The 12,467-nt window shown below is 53.8% G+C and overlaps 1 protein-coding gene across 1 annotated transcript in view; it reads right to left on the reverse strand.

Moving 5' to 3' along the window:
- Positions 1–12,467, reverse strand: part of SKIC3 (SKI3 subunit of superkiller complex) — a 99,145-nt gene that overhangs the window by 10,187 nt on the left and 76,491 nt on the right. The gene's annotated exons all lie outside the window — the stretch shown is intronic.

The following is a 12,467-nucleotide window of genomic DNA, read 5'->3' on the forward strand; positions in this document are numbered from 1 at the left end:
TTTCCCACCACGAGTGCTCACCGGTGGTCTTGATTCGTTGGACCAGGTCCAGGATCTCCCTTCCGTTGTGGGACACAACCAAAGCAGTAGTATCCCCGTCCCTCTGGATACTCTGGAGGGTGCGGTGGAGCTGCGGGTGGGTCAGGAGCTCGTGGATCAGCTCCAGACCGATGCCAAGGGAGACTGGCTTCACATAACGATAGATGGAGGGTGCCACTAGGATCTCTTCTTGGGTCCAGACCGGTACCGTGTAGGTGAAGTCGCAGGCTGCCACCGAAGACAGGTTGCAGAAGCAGCGATTGACTCCCGGGATCATGGGCTTAAGCTGGAACGAGTTCAGGATCACAAAGTCGCAGGCCGTTCGCACGCAGGCACATCCTTTCCCAATGTAGACTACGGCGGAGCTGTTCTCCCGGACGACCTCGAAAGAGCACTCGTTGAGGGCGTCGACTTGCGGGGCTACACAGGGGTGATGTGGTGCAAAGGCTTGGTCCTGGCAAATGAAGCCGGTCTGGTCTCGATGCTGGCACCCTTGGAGGCTGACGAGCTGCCATCCGGTCGGGGTGAAGCGGGCCCAATGGTCGGGGTGTCTGGCGTAAAGGACTTCGGTGTCGCTGACTTGGAGTCCCAGAGGCACCACTGGATACACATGGAATGACTCGTGCGCACTGGCCGTTAATAAAAATAATTTAAGCTCCTGGGTGGTCGGTGAGAATGAGGAATTTACGAGAGACCACCAGGATTCAAGCTCCAGTTCTATGGGTGACAATTTGGGCGTAATCAATCTTTTAATTTCCGGGGGCAAGTGCCCATCCGTGGCTTGCCGAATTAGCCCCATGGCCACAGCCTGGTTTACTTGTTGGGCTTGCATGCATGCCATGGCTATTGACACGTTGCGTTCAACAGACTGTGTTCCTTTGAGCAGCAGAGAAAAATCTCTTTCAATTTGACTCTCCCAGTTAACTAAAATGGAGCTGATCTCGTGTTGCCCATTCGAAATGGAATTTAGGGACTGCACCACCGGTTTACCTAAGTCGGAGATGCTAGTCGTGACATGGGCAAACTTATTAGCGAGAGTCTCAATGTTGACCGAATCCATGATTGCTAAACCTCCGGCTGCAGGAGCAGTCCAGTCGGCAATGCTTCGTCTGGCACGCGAGAGAGAGGGAGAGGGATCGATCCACAGTTGTAGCCATGCACTCCAACCCTTGCTACCGGCCTCCAGATAGGGAGCGCACTGCGGCAGCCTCTGGGTTACATTTAGCTCAGCTAAGTCTATGCGGATCTCTTTCAAAGACATTTGCGGGCGGACTAGAACTCTCTCTCGAATGTCAGTTTTCAAAACATGGGAGCCCACTATATGCGTGCTGCCTTGGCTTAATTGTTCATTGCTAGCAATCAAAGGGTCAATTTGGATAGTGTGGGTCTCCTGGGTCCAGATCAGCAGGGAATAATTGCCTGGTTCGTGAGTCAAATTTACAAAGAGCAGCCCAAGCCGGTGAAATTTCTCTACTAGGGGCTTGGTTTGGCATTCGGGCGTCTGTTGAACCAGTATCCAATCAGGTGGGCCATGTTTGGCTAGGTCTTCCTCTTTTACAATCCAGGTCAGGTTCTCCCAGCGTTCTATAGCAAAGGAGAGAACTGCGCCTGAAGGGGGCGTGATAGTGACTGATGCAGTTTCAGTGGTACTAGTGCCTAGTAGGATGGTCATTCTAAAGGGGTCTCCTGCCTTCCATACTGCGGCCGACACTAGAATAACTTCACAGTATGGTCCGAAAGCCTCAGTGACAAATGGCGAGGTTTCGAAATTGGCAGGGGTGGTATATTTGTCTACCACCGGGACTGCGGTGAGGGCTGGCCTGATACGGGGAAGAAACATACATGGAATCGGAGCAAGTGGTGACACTGTGTCAGTAGATGAATAGCACACTAGCTCCTGGGACATAGTTTTAACTCCTACACATAAAATAACAAGCTCTGGGGGTCGGATCCACTGCTCTTCACAACTGCGGAAGTTTGTGCGATCCGTAGGGGTGGTCATATTAATCTGCTGCACAACCTTGCAGACCATCATTTCATTTCCTGCTAATGTATTGATACATCTCCAATGGGGGTAGGGCATTAGTTTGGACGGGCGTCCCTCTATTAGGGTGCCTGCCAGCACGAGCAAACACAGAGTGGCCAGGTGCCTCATCTCCTGGCCTTCCTTTTCCTTTTTGTGCCGGAAATATCCTGGGGAGACCTGCGGATATAAGTACAGGTTCCCTGAGTTTGTTGCAGCAAAATAAATGAAGTGAAGCAGGGAAAAAGAGGGAGGGTGTTTTTCTGCCAGCACTGTATGTTAAGCGGGGTTCGAACGAGAAGTCCCAGGGGCACTAAGCGAGCCTTCCAGCTTGTTGCTCTGGGGAACTCCTGTGCGGGGGCTTCTTCCTAAAGTATGTATATTTCAGAGGGTAACGTTTTTACGTTGAGCGAGGGTCGGCTGTACGTTAGGCGGGATTATGCAAACTCGCCCCAGGGGTCCCTGGGTGCCTAGGCTATGTGGCCTTCAGGTGCCCCTTGCTCGGTGGCGGGCTGCTTTTATTTTGCGGGCTGAGAGCTATCGGTCCGGCTCGGCCTGGCCTTGCCGCTTTAAAAGGAAAAAAAAACTAGAGAGCGGTATCCAGCAACTATAAGGGTTGCTGCAAACGGGGACCTTCGCTTAACTTCCTAAAAATGGGCTTTCGTCATATGTTTGCAGGACTAGCAATTTTTGGAGGGACTCCCTCTGGAGGCCCCACTTTCTGGTTTAAAAATAGGTACACCGGGCAAAAAGAAAAATATACTGAGCAAAAGAAAAATGCACTGAGCAAAAAGAAAAAACACACGGTGCAAGAAGCAAGAAGCTTTTAGGTTGCCCTTACTTGGGGTGCCTGGCAGGGCTTCATTATATCTTCAATATGTCTCCCCCCCTTCTTTTCCCTTATACGGGACGGGCAAGGGAAAAGATATCATTAGGCGGGCTTGGCGGCTACTGGCGGAAAGGGCCGAAGTGGAGCCAAAGGTGTTCGGCAGCGTTTATCGAAAAGCGGCGAAGACGGCGGAAATTTTCCGGCGCCGCTGGGTCTGGGTTGTTTGGGGGTCATCTTGGCGCAGGGGATCCTGGCTGTGTAAATGAGGCACGCTGCCCCTTGTGCGTAGCGAACGCACCTCAATAACATATTCCAGAGGTAACATATTTACAAAATACTGGCGGGTCTTTTACTTTTGCACTAAAGCGTACTAAGTGGTGGCGCCGTATAGCAACTCACCATGACAAATATGACCATTAGTAAAAGAGGGGGTTGACGGGCTGGATGGGGGTTTCCTTCAGGGGAGGCACGGCCCTCAAAGCCAAAGCCGACCATCATGCGAAAGCGTGGGTCTGGCAGGTGAGACCCCGAATCTACGTAGATGCGGGATCTTCACCAGCACGGCGGGTGAAATGTTTTCAAATACAGAGATCACCTTTATTGGTGTGTCTCCAATATTGGAAATGCATTCACTCTTGGGCTAAAGCCTCTCCAAACACTTTCACACACAGCAAATCTCTTTTGCCTGTGCAATTTTTTCCGAACATGCGGCTTAGAAATCCAATTAAGAATCACTTTTGGTGGTGGTCCTATTTGGCTTTGGTTGCCGTGTTTCCCCCAAGGGTCCCAACTGTGGGGCCCGCCTAATGAAGTTAAAGAATAGAACTGAAAAAAAACCTCTTAACTTTTATATATATATATATATTCTGCCGTTTCTTTTTATACTAGAGCTACAAAGGTCTGGTCTAAGGGGACACAGGGTATCTCTGGCCCAGGGTGAAGGGACATCTGGCGAATCACTGGGCAGAGGGGGGCTGGGTTGGCGGCTGTTCCCCCAGGATCATACACAGGCGGGGCGGTTTGGAGCGGCTTCCCTTTCCATTCCTTTAACTGAGAGGCATGGAAGTATTTTAGCCAAGTGCCTCCTGTCTTCCTCTGGATGGCTACCTGATAGACGGCTGGAGAAACTCTTTTCGTGATTGGGACGGGGCCTTGCCATTTGGCCGCTAGCGAATGCGCCTTCTGCGAGAACTTCCTATATAGAACGAGCTGTCCTTCTTCCCACTGCCTCGGGTTCCTGACCCATCCTAGTTTGCGGTCCATATCCTTCTGAGCTGTGCCTAACTTCTGGGCCACTTGCATGTGGACGGCGTGTATGGATGAGATGAGGTCCTGAACCCAGGCGTCATTAATTACTACGGGTTGCATATCAGAAGGGAGCTGCGTGTCTAGCCAGAAGGCTTCTGGGAGCTGCATTTTCCGTCCTGTCATGACCATATGGGGCGTGAGTCCGTGAACTGCGGTGGTGCCTCTGATGGCCATTAGAATTATGGGGAGCTTTTCATCCCAGTCTCTCCCGGAGGAGCGAACCATCTTGCGGAGAGCCTCCTTGAGGGTCCGGTTGGTCCTTTCTATGGCGCCGGAAGCCTGGGGATGGCCGGCTATGTGAAAGCGTTGTTGGATGCCTAATGCCTTGCAAAGTTCCTGGGTTACTTCTCCAATAAAATGTGAGCCCAAATCGGAATCCATGACTCGCACAGTGCCCCATCTCGAAAACACATTATTGAACAGTAGCTTGGCCGTGGTGGCTGCAGTGTTCTGCATACACGGGAATGCCTCGACCCATTTACTAAAGGGATCTATGACAGTGAGACAGTAGCGATTGCCGCGGGGAGTGGGAGGAAGGGGACCGATAAAGTCAATCTGTATACGAGCCCAGGGGCCATCAATTCTCTGATGTTGGAGGGGAGCTCTAGGTCCGGTTGGGTCTGCATTGACCATAGCGCAAGACAGACAGTTGTCCACCCATTGTGCTACCTCGGTACGCATGCTAGGCCACCAACCAACCTCCTTGACCCTCTCCAGAGTCAGATCCTTGCCTCGGTGTCCCTGCTCATGGACAAACTGAATCAGGTCGGCCCTGACTTCCAGTGGCACTACCCAGTGGCGTTCACCGGCTGTATCTACTGCCCAAACTATGCCTTCCTCTTCTCGGATCGCTAGTCTTCCTGTCTGGTCTCTTCCTGTGGCTAGGAGGTCAGCTACTTCTGGGTCAGATATCTGTAGTTGGGCTAGGTCTAGTGTACCTGCGGTTCCCTGAGCCTGATCACGGGCTTGTGCCCGGGTGGTGACAGGGTGGAGGGGACAATCGGTGGCTGGTTCCAGTAAGGGAGCATTTTCCGTGGCGGCTGCCTTGGCTGCGAGGTCTGCCTGGTCATTCCAATAAGCGGTCTCTGAGTTAGTCTTTTGGTGTCCTTTAACATGGGTAACCTGCGTTGGGCCTGTGTGGGACTGAAGGAGCGCGGCTACTTGCTGCCATAGCTGTAGGTGGGCTACGGGTTTCCCATCGCTAGCTCTCCCCCCTTGATTCTGCCACACCGGGAGCCAGACTGTGGCGGCTTTGGCCGTCCAATCCGAGTCTGTGTAAATGGCAAGTGGGCTTTCTGGGGGCTCAAACTCAAGCACTGCCAGAAGCGCTTGCACTTCAGCCGCTTGGCTGGAATGGGGGCGGGCTGGACCTTTGAGGGTATGGGCGTCGATCACTCGCACAGGACCATAGCCTGTCCAAGGGGAGCCTCCAACGTGAAAGGAGGAGCCGTCGCAGAACCAGCATGTGAAGCCGTTCAGTCGGGCTTCCTCTAGTGGGACTCCCCAAGTGACTGGCCAAACAACCTGCGATGGCGGGTCCAGGGGGCACTCATGCTCGGTCCCGGTTACTAACAGGCCATAGGGGGCTGGTGGCTCAGTGGCTTCCCTTTTAAATTCTACTCCGCGGTTAACCAGGGCCAGGGTCCATTGTGCTATGCGGGCGTTAGATACCTGTCCGTCCTGTATTTTTCCTGATAGGATGTATTTGAGGGGCGTATGGGTGGTCTGGACTATCGTGCGCGAGCCACCTATGATAAATTCCCAATGGGTCAGACTCCAAACTAGAGCAAGGCAAGTCTTTTCGCATGGGCTGAACTTGGTCTCTACTGAAGTTAGGTTGCGAGAGGCATAGGCTACTACTCTAGCGGCTCCCGCTTGCTGCTGGGTGAGCGTGGCTCCGATGCTTTTGTCTGAGACTGCTAGCTGGATAAAGAACGGCTGGGTGACATCAGGATGGGCTAGGGCTGGGGCTGCGGCCAGACTACGTTTTAGTTCGGCCAAAGCTGTCTGCTGATCTGGTCCCCATTCCCAGGGAGTATTCTTTTTAAGTAGGGCATAAAGAGGGCGAGCCTTCTCTGCAAACGACTCGATGAAATCTCGGGAGAAGTTGAAGGTTCCTAGAAGGGCTCTCAGGGAGGGGACGTCGGTGGGTGCAGGCAGCTTGGAAATGACCTCCATTCGCTGGGCGTCTGGGGTGCGACCCTCGGGTCCCAGGGTCAGACCCAGGTACTTGACGCTGGTCTGAACCAATTGGGCCTTTTCCCTGCTTGCCTTGAACCCAGTTTTGCGGAGGAGTTCTAGGACTTCCCTCGTGACTTGGCGAGCTAATTCTTCTGTGGGGGCGTGGACCAGGATATCATCCACGTAACTCAGAACGTGGGGCCTCGAGGAGGGTGGGAGGCGTTCCCACATCTGAACCACATGGGCGTGACAAATGCTAGGGCTGGAGTGGAATCCCTGGGGTGTCCGCTTGAATGCGTATTGCTGGCCGCGGAAAGTGAACGCGAACTTGTACCAGCAAGACTCATGCAACTGGATGGAGTGGAAAGCGTTGGCCAGGTCTATGACTGAGTAGAACCGGGACCCAGCGGCAATGGCCGTCAGGATCTCGTTGTACTTGGCCACAACCGGGGCAACTGGAGGGGTGGTGGCATTCAGGGCACGGAAGTCGACCGTCATTCTCCAGGTCACTCCATCTGCCTTCAGAACTGGCCACAATGGGGCGTTGCAGATGGACTGCATCGGGAGTATGACGTCCCACTCAAGGAGTCCTTCTATAGTCTTGGCTATCCCTGCCTCGGCTTCGGCTGGGTACTTGTATTGCCTCTGGGGAGGGGGGTCCTTTCCTTCAATCAGGACGCAGGCGCCCTTTACTATCCCACACTCGGCTTTGTCTGTCACCCAAACTTCGGGAAAGTCCTGAACCCAGGGGTCTCCTGTGATGGGGGCGAGAGGCAAAGGGGCCTTAAGGGCTGCACATCGATGGACTGCATTGACGAAGTCTGGGCCTCCCGGGATGCGCCACAGGAGCCCGTTCGCTAAGTCAATGGTCAGTCCCTCGGTTCGGAAGAACGGCATACCCAAAAGTCCATCATCTTCTCCCCGGTTTGCGCATGCCGAAATCCTGGTGGCCAGGTTCCCAACGGAGAGGGGGATGTCCTGCCAGACCGGGGATTCTTGCATGCCGCCTCCGAAACCGGCGAGCTGCATGGTAGTAGAGGTCTGAGTTCCCTTTGTAACTAAGGTGGGCCGGAGTATATTAAGTGAAGCTCCGGTATCTATGAGGAGGGTGGCAGGCTTCTTCTTTTCCCCGGGAGTCCCGATCCCTGCCTTCACTGTCGGTCTCCCCCATGTGTCCGGCTTTAGTTTGGCAACTATGCCCACGGAAGGAGACTGGGACTCGGGGCGACCCTATTCTGAGCCTGCACCCTGGTCGGTGAAAGCGACACCTTCTCTAAAGGGGTTGTTGGGGCCCGGGCGTTCCCGGACCGCAGCTATCGGGGGACCTGGAAAGGGAAGGTCCGGCGGTAAGGGGGGCGCTGTCGGTGGCACTGGGGGCTGTTGCTGATCTTCCCAGTCCATGATCGCCTTCATTAGAACGGATGTGGGCTTTCCATCGAATAGCTCCATGTTCGCTCCAATGTTTTTGAGGCGCATCCAAAGTTCCCAACGGAGGGGGTCCCTGGACTGGGGCGTGCTGCCGCGGTCCTTGTAGCCCTCGTGGTTGCCTTGCGGTGCTCCCCAAGCGTTAGACTGACCTGGAGGTGGGTAGACCTGATGGTTGTACGGGTGCGATGCTCGACAGTGAGAAGGGGCTAAGGGCGCATCTTGCGGTTGGGGCTCGCGGGGTCCCTGCTGGGCGGAGAAGCCGTAACTCGGGGTGGGTGCAAAGGAAACTCCCGGTCGGTAGTCCCTTGGCCCTCTTCCCCGGTTAAAACTGCTGCTCCTTCCCCTCAGGATTCCTCCCCTTGCCTCCGAGTACGAGTTGCGTCCCTGCGGTCGGTACTGGGAGTGGGGGCCATGATTGGCGTAAGTGACTGCACTAATCGGTTCGCTCTCCTTCCTACGAGAGGCCGGGGACTTCACATGACGGATTGCTCCGGTCTCTCGCAACAGGCCAGCAATGCTCCTGATGCGGGATTCCAGCTCTCCCCATGTAATGCTCCCGGGTTCGACTCCTGCCAGGGCCAGGCGAGTGGTACTGTTGAGCCCATCTATGACTGCTCTCCTAAACTCTAAGTCATAGAAGTCAGGCATGTCGCTCAAGTCTAAATCTACCTCGTCTGCTAGTTCGGCTAGGAGCTGCTTTCTGGCCAAATATGCCTCTGGGTCCTCTCTGGGTTTTTGAGATTCTGCTATGTATAAGGCCTTCAAGCTCTTGGTAGGCCAGAGGAAGGCGCACAGTTCCTTCATGGCCCCATACTGACTGCGGGTGGCTAGTCTCCGGTTAGAAATGTATGCGTTAAGAGAGGTGACTATTTCAGGGCTGGCGCAGTGGCGCGCCAGCTGAGCTACATTGGAGCCACTGGCAGAGGGCTGGGACATGGTCACGTGTGCGAACCATTGTATAGCTGAGTCCCGGTTCAGGGGTCCCATGCGGTCCGCTATGGCTTGGAGTTCGTCGGGCCTCCAATTGCGTGTTTCTTTAACTATCCGGTCTGTCTTCCTGCCATCCTCGTCTGTGGAAACGATTTCCTTGGTAGCTATCGGGCGGAGGGGCTGCGGAGCTTCCTCGGGCTGGGACGAAGGGGATGACCAGCTGTCGGTACTATCTTCGGGGAGGGCCAAGAGGGCTGCGGGATGCACGGCGGAGATTACGGCCTGTTGCATTCCCAGGTGCTGCTTTAGGGCCTCTAGCTCCCTCTTACAAGCTGAGTGGTCTGCTGCGGCTATCTTAGCAACTTTCTGCTCTGCCATGAACTGGGCAGCATGGGTTAGTTTGGCAATTTTCTCCTGTCCTTCAATTACTGCGTGCTCAGCCATATCGGCACGAGTGGTGGCTACTTCAGCCTTGTGCTGGGCGTCTTGGAGGGCAGTGGTTAGTCCCTGCTTCTCCAGCATGAAATTAACGCGTTCTGAACGCCACTCGGCTGCCTTCTCCTCATACTCTTTCTTCTCTTTCCTTAACTGCTCTATCTCCTGTTCCTGTTCTTCTTGGGCTGTCTGTAGCTTATTAATCAGGGACACGCTGTCCTGTAGGGCGGTGAAAAGTGCCCAGGCTCCGTATCTGTCCTTCTTACTTGACCTAGGTTTCTCCTTTTCACAAAAATCTTGGAAGGCGCTTCTATCTGGAGCAGGTCGGGTCCCTTGCAGGAACCGGCTTCCCAGGGGCAATCTCCCTTCTTAACTAGCCACTTCTCCAGGCGGGGCACGGTGGGGGCTGCCCGGTACATTTCTCCTTTCGTTTAAGGCTGATCTCGGGGGAGGTTAAAGAGTAGATCAGCGACACCAAGGGTGTGGCGATTAAAGCTCCCTATAAGTTTTCCCGTCTAGGGGCCGCTCGGAGGGGTACTTTCCTTCGGGTCCTCGGGGATTCTTACACTGGATATTCAGGGGTTTTAACAACTTTCTCCTCTCTATGTTCCTTTGGGAGGTTTATCCTTCCCTCCGGTCCTCAAGGATTTTTAAACTGGGTACTACACAGGTTTTTACCAAGGGTATTTTTAAGGGTCCTACTTTTAGGTTTCCAAGGGTATTTTTAAGGGTTCTACACTTGGTTCTTCTCCACCGGGGGAGATGGGAAAATTCCTATTCCCGTTTCAAGCTTGCCTACAAGCCACGGGACCAGGAAAAGTTTACTGGCTCAGAAGGTGCTCTCAAGCTCTCTAAGCCCAAGAACCAAAAACGCTCAGTGCTCCCAAGCCTCTGCTCAGAAGCCAAAGCTCAGGGGTCTCCCAAGCCTATACTCGGAAAACCAAAGCTCAGGGGTCTCCCAAGCCTATACGCTCAGAAAACCAGAAAGTGTTCCCAAGCCTCTGCTCAGAAACTGCAACTAAGGGGTCTCCCAAGCCTCTGCTCAGGCAACCAGAAATGCTCCCAAGCCTCTGCTCAGAAGCTAAAATGCTCTCAAGCTCTCTAAGCCCAAGAAGTATACTCAAAAAGTCCCCAGGTCTCGTGCTCAGAGACAAACGGTTAAACTGTCTCCAAGCCAAGACCAAAAGACCAACAGCGCTCAAGGACTGCCTCTGCAAGTCCCCAAGCAAAAGTGCCCAGGAGTAAATTTACTGTACTCCCAAGCGAGGTGCGCTCAAGAGTTCAAACAACTCCCAAGCAAAAGTGCCCAAGAGTCCTACTAACTCTCAAGCGAGGTGCGCCCAAGAGTCTAACTTAAAACTCTCAAGCACGGTGCGGCCGGCTGCCGCAGGGCTTCAGGAACCTGGCTTTAGATTCCCAAAGCTAAACTGACCAAACGGACTATCGATCCCTTCACGTTTCCTCCGGAGCGGGGATTGAAGCCTAAGTGCTGGCAGGAACGGGGTTTGGACGGATTTAGGAGAGACGGGGGAGGGCGGAAGAGAATTTTATATGTGCTGCTTCAGGATATATAGCTATATATGGAGCCTACTTCTGGGATCCCACCCACATAGACGCGTTTAGGCGGCCCGGAAGGTGGCCAGGAACTTCACCAGTTCAGAGGTCCTCACCCACAGTACACCGGTTATGACGGCTGGAGGGCCTTGCGGTGCACCACAAAAGGCAAGTAGTCCAAAGCTGGCTGAAGGAGGAAATGGGGGAAAAGCCAACCCACAAGATAGAAATGCTCGCTAGAGCCACACACACTCACACTTTTAATTCCCTAAGCTACATTGCGCTCCTTACACTGAGGTCTGGAAAATTTTCCTCTAAGTCAGTTCTCTGAAGACACGCGTGTCGACTCACGTGTATTCACACGAACTGGGTTATGCCCGCATTCTCCACCAGTAAACTGTTACCAGAACTGCTCTTTATTATAAGGGGAAATTAGCTTAGCAGTCTGTAACTTAAAATAAGCGCGGATCTTAACCTATGTCTACGGAGGTCCCGATTCCAGACACTCTAGTAAAAAAGAGGCAGACTACAAATAGGTTCCAAACACGTGTATTTGCTATCAATGTGGCGTAAGCCTAAACTTGCACAAGCATACAAGAAACACACAAGATCTAGGAAATACAGAGTATGAAATACAGAGACGTTCGTATTAGCTGGTTCCCAACGATGATAGGGGGAATACTCACTTATCCTGGAGCGAAGCAGAGACACGACAGCGAGGGGTGGCCCAATGCCAGCACTGGGACCACAGACGGACAGCGAGGGGTTCTGGATAGGATGGAACGCGCACCGAGTGGTCTGGGAGACCAGCTTAAATACCCCAAAACGTACCCTGGGGCTGGTGCTGTACTTGGTGGTTCTCAGTTTAAAACAAAGGTTCTAATGGGCTACTGAATGGCTTAGATGGGCCACTTTGGTAATCAGATCGCGATAAGTGACACCTCAGGAAGAGGGGACAAAAGAGGGAGGGGGAAATCCAAGTGGGCTGAAAGGATGTTCCAGCGGACAGGGCTTGTCCTGATGTCATCAGCTCTGGAATGCGGAGGTTTCTTTGAGATGCATTCTCTAAGTGCTTGGGATGGTCGGCACTTAGTTCCTTCTCCGGGGCGGCTCCTAAGATATGCAGAGCGGGGCGAGGTACTCTCGCTGCGGACGTGGTGTGCCCGCTTCGCCGAAATGGCTTCTCAAAGCAGTCTCTTCCTCAGGGTCTTCTGGCTGCCTAGAAACATGGATGCCGGCTGGGCATGGCTGGGGCTGGATAGCAGGCCGCCCGGTAGCGAGGGCAAGCTCGGCGACCGGCTCGCGGGAGGCTCCAGGCGGGAACTGACCAGGGAGCGCCTAGCCAGGCTCGCTGGAGGTTTCCCCGGCAGGCGCCCGGCTGCTAGCAGTGGCTTCGGCCCATATGAGGCAGGCTTCCATGGAGGCAGGGGAAACAGCACTCAAAACACAGTCCAAAGCAGGGAACAGGCACGGTCCGTGGCAGATGGCAGTGCCGGCACGGGGCATACTTGTAACACAGTCCAAACACACACTGGGAAGTCCAGATACAGGTCAGGGCAGGGCTGCCCAGAAAAAGAGTCCTTTGTGCAGTTAGCCAAACATGGAGTCAGTGAACTACACAGTCTATAACAGCAGCAAGGCAATTGACACGCAGGCAGGAAACTGACACGTGTAACAGAACACACACGTGCAGGGCAGTCTTTGATAGCAGCAGTGAAACAGCAATGCAGGAAACTTTAA

The sequence above is a fragment of the Eublepharis macularius genome, chromosome 8 (assembly GCF_028583425.1).
Source record: "Eublepharis macularius isolate TG4126 chromosome 8, MPM_Emac_v1.0, whole genome shotgun sequence".
Classification (NCBI taxonomy): Eukaryota; Metazoa; Chordata; class Lepidosauria; order Squamata; family Eublepharidae; genus Eublepharis; species Eublepharis macularius.